Source organism: Pseudophryne corroboree, chromosome 3, assembly GCF_028390025.1.
Source record: "Pseudophryne corroboree isolate aPseCor3 chromosome 3, aPseCor3.hap2, whole genome shotgun sequence".
In the NCBI taxonomy this organism is placed as follows: domain Eukaryota; kingdom Metazoa; phylum Chordata; class Amphibia; order Anura; family Myobatrachidae; genus Pseudophryne; species Pseudophryne corroboree.
This window is the reverse complement of record NC_086446.1, coordinates 565,904,150-565,912,184: the sequence shown is the minus strand read 5'-3', so window position 1 is coordinate 565,912,184 and position 8,035 is coordinate 565,904,150.

Genomic DNA, 8,035 nt, shown 5'->3' with positions numbered 1-8,035 from the left:
CTGTGTCTAGAATCATTCCCAGGAAAAGCAGACTCGTCGTAGGAATCAGCTGCGACTTTGGGATATTCAGAATCCAGCCGTGCTGTTGCAACACTTCCTGAGAGAGTGCTACGCTGACCAACAACTGCTCTTTGGACATCGCCTTTATGAGGAGATCGTCCAAGTACGGGATAATTATAACTCCCTTTCTTCGAAGGAGTATCATCATTTCGGCCATTACCTTGGTAAATATTCTCGGAGCCGTGGAGAGACCAAACGGCAACGTCTGGAATTGGTAATGACAGTTCTGTACCACAAACCTGAGGTACTCCTGGTGAGGTGGGAAAATGGGGACATGCAAGTAAGCATCCTTGATGTCCAGCGACAGCATAAAATCCCCCTCTTCCAGGCTTGCAATAACCGCCCTGAGCGATTCCATTTTGAACTTGAACTTCTTTATATAAGTGTTCAAGGATTTTAAATTCAGGATGGGTCTCACCGAACCGTCCGGTTTCGGTACCACAAACATTGTGGAATAGTAACCCCTGTTGAAGAAGGGGGACCTTGATTATCACCTGCTGGAGGTACAGCTTGTGAATTGCCGCCAGTACTACCTCCCTTTCCCTGGGAGCAGCTGGCAAGGCTGATTTGAGGTAACGGCGAGGGGGAGTCGCCTCGAACTCCAGCTTGTATCCCTGAGATACAATTTGTACAGCCCAGAGATCCACTTGTAAGCGAACCCACTGGTTGCTGAAGTTTCGGAGACGCGCCCCCACCGCACCTGGCTCCGCCTGTGGAGCCCCAACGTCATGCGGTGGACTTAGTGGAAGCAGGGGAGGATTTTTGTTCCTGGGAACTGGCTGCCTGGTGCAGCTTCTTTCCTCTACCCTTGCCTCTGGCCAGAAAGGATGCTCCTCTGACCCGCTTGCCTTTCTGAGGCCGAAAGGACTGCATTTGATAATACGGTGCTTTCTTAGGCTGTGAGGGAACCTGAGGTAAAAAAGTCGACTTCCCAGCAGTTGCTGTGGATACGAGGTCCGAGAGACCGTCCCCAAATAATTCCTCACCCTTATAAGGCAAAACCTCCATGTGTTTTTTTAGAATCAGCATCACCTCTACACTGCCGAGTCCATAATACTCTCCTGGCAGAAATGGACATTGCATTAATTCTAGATGCCAGCAGGCAAATGTCCCTCTGTGCATCCCGCATATATAAGACGACGTCTTTTATATGTTCGATGGTTAGCAAAATAGTATCCCTGTCGAGGGAATCAATGTTGTCTGACAGGGTATCAGTCCATGCTGCTGCAGCACTACACATCCAGGCTGAAGCAATAGCAGGTCTCAGTAGAGTACCAGAGTGTGTATACACAGACTTCAGGATAACTTCCTGCTTTCTATCCGCAGGATCCTTTAGGGCGGCCGTATCCTGAGACGACAGTGCCACCATTTTAGATAAGCGTGTTAGCGCCTTGTCCACCCTAGGGGATGTTTCCCAACGTAACCTATCCGTTGGCGGGAAAGGGTACGCCATCAGTAACCTCTTAGAGATCACTAGTTTCTTATCAGGGGAACTCCACGTTTCTGCACACAAATCATTTAATTCATCAGATGGGGGAAAAGTCACTGGCTGCTTTTTCTCCCCAAACATAATACCCCTTTTGGTGGTAACCGGGTTAATATCAGAAATGTGCAATACATCTTTCATTGCAGTAATCATGCATCGGATGGCTTTTGTAGACTGTGCATTTGTCTCATCCTCATCTACACTGGAGTCAGACTCTGTGTCTACCATCAGAGCTAGCAGGCGTTTATGAGCCCCTGACGGCTTCTGAGTCGCCTGGGCAGGCGCGGGCTGAGACCCCGGCTGTCCCAAGGCTGCTGCGTCATCGAACCTTTTGTGTAAGGAGTTGACACTGTCGGTTAAGACCTACCACATATCCATCCAATCAGGTGTCGGGGGCGACACCACATGTATCTGCCCCTGCTCCGCCTCCACGTAACCCTCCTCATCAAACATGTCGACACAGCCGTACCGACACACCGCACACACACAGGGAATGCTCAGACTGAGGACAGGACCCCACAAAGTCCTCTGGGGAGACAGAGAGAGAGTATGCCAGCACACACCACAGCGCTATATAACACAGGGATTTACACTGCTAATAAGTGATTTTCCCAATAGCTGCTTGTTTGTATCGATTTTCGCCTAAATTTATGTGCCACCCCTCTCTTTTTAACCCGTCTTGTACCTGGATACTGCAGGGGAGAGCCTGGGTAGCGTGCTTCCAGCGGAGCTGTGAAGAGAAAATGGCGCTGGTGTGCTGAGGAAGAAGGCCCCGCCCCCTCAGCGGCGGGCTTCTGTCCCGCGTTTTCTGTAACTTAATGGCGGGGGTTTTTACACATATACAGTTAACTGACTGTATTATGTGTATTTTTTGCCAAAAGGTAATATAATTGCTGCCCAGGGCGCCCCCCCCCCAGCGCCCTGCACCCTACAGGGACCGGAGTGTGTGGTGTGCTGTGGGAGCAATGGCGCACAGCTGCAGTGCTGTGCGCTACCTTAATGAAGACAGGAGTCTTCTGCCGCCCATTTCATCGTTCGTCTTCTGTCTTCTGGCTCTGCAAGGGGGACGGCGGCGCGGCTCCGGGAACGGACGATCGAGGTCAGGCCCTGTGTTCGAACCCTCTGGAGCTAATGGTGTCCAGTAGCCTAAGAAGCACAAGCTAGCTGCAAGCAGGTAGGTTTGCTTCTCTCCCCTCAGTCCCACGTAGCAGTGAGTCTGTTGCCAGCAGATCTCACTGAAAATAAAAAACCTAACAAATACTTTCTTTCTAGCAAGCTCAGGAGAGCCCACTAGGAGCACCCAGCTCTGGCCGGGCACAGATTCTAACTGAGGTCTGGAGGAGGGGCATAGAGGGAGGAGCCAGTGCACACCAGGTAGTACTAAATCTTTCTTTAGAGTGCCCAGTCTCCTGCGGAGCCCGTCTATTCCCCATGGTCCTTACGGAGTTCCCAGCATCCACTAGGACGTCAGAGAAATAAGATTTTACTCACCGGTAAATCTTTTTCTCATAGTCCGTAGTGGATGCTGGGGACTCCGTAAGGACCATGGGGAATAGACGGGCTCCGCAGGAGACTGGGCACTCTAAAGAAAGATTTAGTACTACCTGGTGTGCACTGGCTCCTCCCTCTATGCCCCTCCTCCAGACCTCAGTTAAGGAAACTGTGCCCGGAAGAGCTGACATTACAAGGAAAGGATTTTGGAATCCAGGGTAAGACTCATACCAGCCACACCAATCACACCGTATAACTTGTGATAACCTTACCCAGTTAACAGTATGAACAAACAACATAGCATCAACCAAAGGATGCCAATATAACATAACCCTTTATTAAGCAATAACTATATACACGTATTGCAGAAAGTCCGCACTGGGGACGGGCACCCAGCATCCACTACGGACTACGAGAAAAAGATTTACCGGTGAGTAAAATCTTATTTTCTCTAACGTCCTAGTGGATGCTGGGGACACCGTAAGGACCATGGGGATTATACCAAAGCCTCCAAACGGGCGGGAGAGTGCGGATGACTCTGCAGCACCGAATGGGCAAACACAAGGTCCTCCTCAGCCAGGGTATCAAACTTGTAGAATTTTGCAAAAGTGTTTGAACCCGACCAAGTAGCAGCTCGGCAAAGCTGTAATGCCGAGACCACTCGGGCAGCCACCCAAGAAGAGCCCACCTTCCTTGCGGAGTGGGCTTTCACTGATTTTGGATGCGGCAATCCTGCCGCAGAATGAGCCTGCTGAATCGTGTTACAGATCCAGCGCGCAATAGTTTGCTTTGAAGCAGGAGCACCCAGCTTGTTGGATGCATACAGGATAAACAGCGAGTCAGTCTTCCTGACTCCAGCCGTTCTGTTAACATAAGTCTTCAATGCCCGGACCACGTCCAGCAACTTGGAATCCTCCAAGTCACGAGTAGCCGCAGGCACCACAATAGGCTGGTTCAAATGAAACGAAGACACAACCTTTGGTAGAAATTGCGGACGAGTCCGCAATTCTGCCCTGTCCATATAAAAAACCAGATAGGGGCTTTTACATGACAAAGCCGCCAATTCTGACACACGCCTAGCTGAAGCCAAGGCCAACAGCCTTGACCACCTTCCATGTGAGATACTTTAGCTCCACGGTCTTAAGTGGCTCAAACCAGTGGGATTTCAGGAACCCCAAGACCACGTTAAGATCCCAAGGTGCCACTGGTGGCACAAAAGGGGGCTGAATATGCAGCACTCCCTTAACAAACGTCTGAACCTCAGGCAGTGAAGCCAGTTCCTTTTGAAAGAAAATGGATAGGGCCGAAATCTGGACCTTTATGGACCCTAATTTTAGGCCCATAGTCACTCCTGACTGTAGGAAGTACAGGAATCGACCCAGCTGGAATTCCTCTGTTGGGGCCTTCCTGGCCTCACACCAAGCAACATATTTTCGCCATATACGGTGATAATGTTTTGCTGTCACGTCTTTCCTAGCCTTTATCAGCGTAGGAATAACTTCATCCGGAATGCCCTTTTCCGCTAGGATCCGGCGTTCAACCACCATGCCGTCAAACGCAGCCGCGGTAAGTCTTGGAACAGACAGGGCCCTTGTTGTAACAGGTCCTGTATGAGAGGCAGAGGCCATGGGTCCTCTGTGAGCATTTCTTGCAGTTCCGGGTACCAAGTCCTTCTTGGCCAATCTGGAGCAATGAATATTGGGGGTCATTCCGAGTTGTTCGCTCGCAAGCTGCTTTTAGCAGCATTGCACACGCTAAGCCGCCGCCTACTGGGAGTGAATCTTAGCATAGTAAAATTGCGAACGAAAGATTAGCAGAATTGCGAATAGACACTTCTTAGCAGTTTCTGAGTAGCTCCAGACTTACTCGGCATCTGCGATCAGTTCAGTCAGTTTCGCTCCTGGTTTGACGTCACAAACACTCCCAGCGTTCGGCCAGACACTCCTCCGTTTCTCCAGCCACTCCCGCGTTTTTCCCAGAAACGGTAGCGTTTTTTCGCACACACCCATAAAACGGCCAGTTTCCGCCCAGAAACACCCACTTCCTGTCAATCACATTACGATCACCAGAACGAAGAAAAAACCTCGTAATGCCGTGAGTAAAATACCTAACTGCATAGCAAATTTACTTGGCGCAGTCGCACTGCGGACATTGCGCATGCGCATTAGCGACTAATTGCTCCGTTGCGAGAAAAAAATAATGAGCGAACAACTCGGAATGACCCCCCCATTGTTCTCACTCCTCTTTTTCTTACAATTCTCAGCACCTTGGGTATGAGAGGAAGAGGAGGAAACACATAGACCGACTGGAACACCCATGGTGTTACTAGTGCGTCCACAGCTATCGCCTGAGGGTCCCTTGACTTGGCGCAATACCGGTTTAGCTTTTTGTTGAGGCGTGACGCCATCATGTCCACCTGTGGGAGTTCCCATCGATTTGCAATCAGCGTGAAGACTTCTTGATGAAGTCCCCACTCTCCCGGGTGGAGGTCGTGTCTGCTGAGGAAGTCTGCTTCCCAGTTGTGGACCCCCGGAATGAACACTGCTGACAGTGCCTGCACGTGATTCTCCGCCCAACGAAGAATCCTGGTGGCTTCTGCCATCGCCACCCTGCTTCTTGTGCCGCCCTGTCGGTTGACATGGGCCACTGCAGTGATGTTGTCTGACTGAATCAGCACTGGTTGGTCTCGAAGCAGAGGCTCCGCTTGGCTTAGGGCGTTGTATATGGCCCTTAGTTCTAGGATATTTATGTGCAGACAAGTCTCCTGACTTGACCACAGCCCTTGGAAGTTTCTTCCCTGAGTGACTGCCCCCCAACCTCGGAGGCTTGCATCCGTGGTCACCAGGACCCAGTCCTGTATGCCGAACCTGCGGCCCTCGAGGAGGTGAGCCCTCTGCAGCCACCACAGAAGAGACACCCTGGCCCTGGGGGCCAGGGTGATCAGCCGATGCATCTGAAGATGCGATCCGGACCACTTGTCCAACAGATCCCACTGAAAAATTCTGGCATGGAACCTGCCGAAGGGAATGGCTTCGTATGACGCCACCATCTTTCCCAGGACTCGCGTGCAGTGATGCACAGACACCTGTTTTGGTTTCAGGAGGTTCCTGACCAGAGTCACGAGCTCCTGAGCCTTCTCCTCCGGGAGAAATACCTTCTTCTGGCCTGTATCCAGAATCATGCCCAGGAAGGGCAGACGCTTCGTAGGGATCAGCTGCGACTTTGGAACTTTCAGAATCCAGCCGTGCTGCCGCAACACTTCCTGAGAGTGTGCTACGCTGATCAGTAATTGTTCCCTGGACCTCGCCTTTATGAGGAGATAGCCCAAGTATGGGATAATTGTAACTCCTTGCTTCCGAAGGAGCACCATCATCTCAGCCATCACCTTGGTAAATATTCTCGGTGCCGTGGACAGGCCAAACGGCAGCGTCTGGAATTGGTAATGACAGTCCTGTACCACAAACCTGAGGTACTCTTGATGAGGCGGATAAATGGGGACATGCAAGTAAGCATCCTTGATGTCCAGAGACACCATAAAATCCCCCTCTTCCAGACTTGCAATGACCGCTCTGAGCGATTCCATTTTGAACTTGAATTTCCTCAGATAAATATTCAGGGATTTTAAATTCAAGATGGGCCTGACCGAACCGTCCGGTTTCGGTACCACAAACATAGTGGAATAGTAACCCCTTCCCTGTTGAAGGAGGGGAACCTTTACTACCACCTGCTGGAGGTATAGCTTGTGAATTGCCGCCAGCACTACCTCCCTTTCCATGGGGGAAGCTGGCAAGGCCGATTTTAGGTAACTGTGAGGGGGCGTCACTTCGAACTCCAGCTTGTCTCCCTGAGACACAATTTGTATAGCCCAAGGATCCACCTGTGAGCGAACCCACTGGTGGCTGAAATTTCGGAGACGCGCCCCCACCGCTCCTGGCTCCGCCTGTGGAGCCCCAGCGTCATGCGGTGGATTTAGTGGAAGCTGGGGAGGACTTTTGTTCCTGGGAACTAGCTGCATGGTGCAGCTTTTTTCCTCTACCCCTGCCTCTGGCAAGAAAAGATGCCCCTCTGACTTTCTTGCTCTTTTGCGAACGAAAGGACTGCATTTGGTAATACGGTGCTTTCTTCGGCTGTGAGGGTGTAAGAGACCCGGCGGGCCTTCTGGCGCAACGCTGTCGGCACTCGCGAGTGCCGTACTCACTCCGCGCCCGCTGCTAACTCTTACCTTCGGGTCAGTGATGATCCCGGATCCCTCGTCCCAGTCGGTGGCCCTTTCGTCTGTCCGTCTGAAAGAGAAAGGCAACTGCGCTAAGGCCCCAAAAGGGCACTGGGAAAAAGGGGGGGGGGGGGGGGGGGAAACAATCGGGCAGGCGCTCGCTGAGCTAAGAGATGGTCATCATCGGCACTTGTGGCCTCAGACTGGTTACACCCGCGTGCGAAGCACGGCGGGTGCAACCCGGACGGAAACGCCCTACGAAACCAGGGGGGTGGGGGGGTGGGAGGGGTCACGTACGGTACACAAAACGGACTCGAGCAAGCTGTCCTCACCGGGTATATGTTGGTCCCCTTGCTGGCCCGATGTCTTCGGTCTCGGCACCTGGGACGAACTTCAAAACACAACAACAACAGCAACAACAACGACAGCAACAACAACAAACGGCACCTTACCTTTCCGAGGGACCTACCGGTGGAGTGCCCGTGCACAGTCACGGGTAGTACACCCCGCCCCGTAACTAGTATACGACGGCGCTCGATGCTAGCGCGTACGCAAGGCGGTGCGGACAGGGTATGGAAATATGAACAGTGTACAATGGTAACAAACACGATGCTGTAATGATAAACAGTGCACTACGGTAACAAACACGATGCTGTAATGGTAAACAGTGTACTACCACTGGTGCGGCACACCCAGGGTAGTAATGGGGCCTAGCGTCCGCTGCTGCTCAGGCCGTAGCCTGCCTGACTGTGGGGGCAATGTGGGGGCCTAGCGCCCAATGTGGC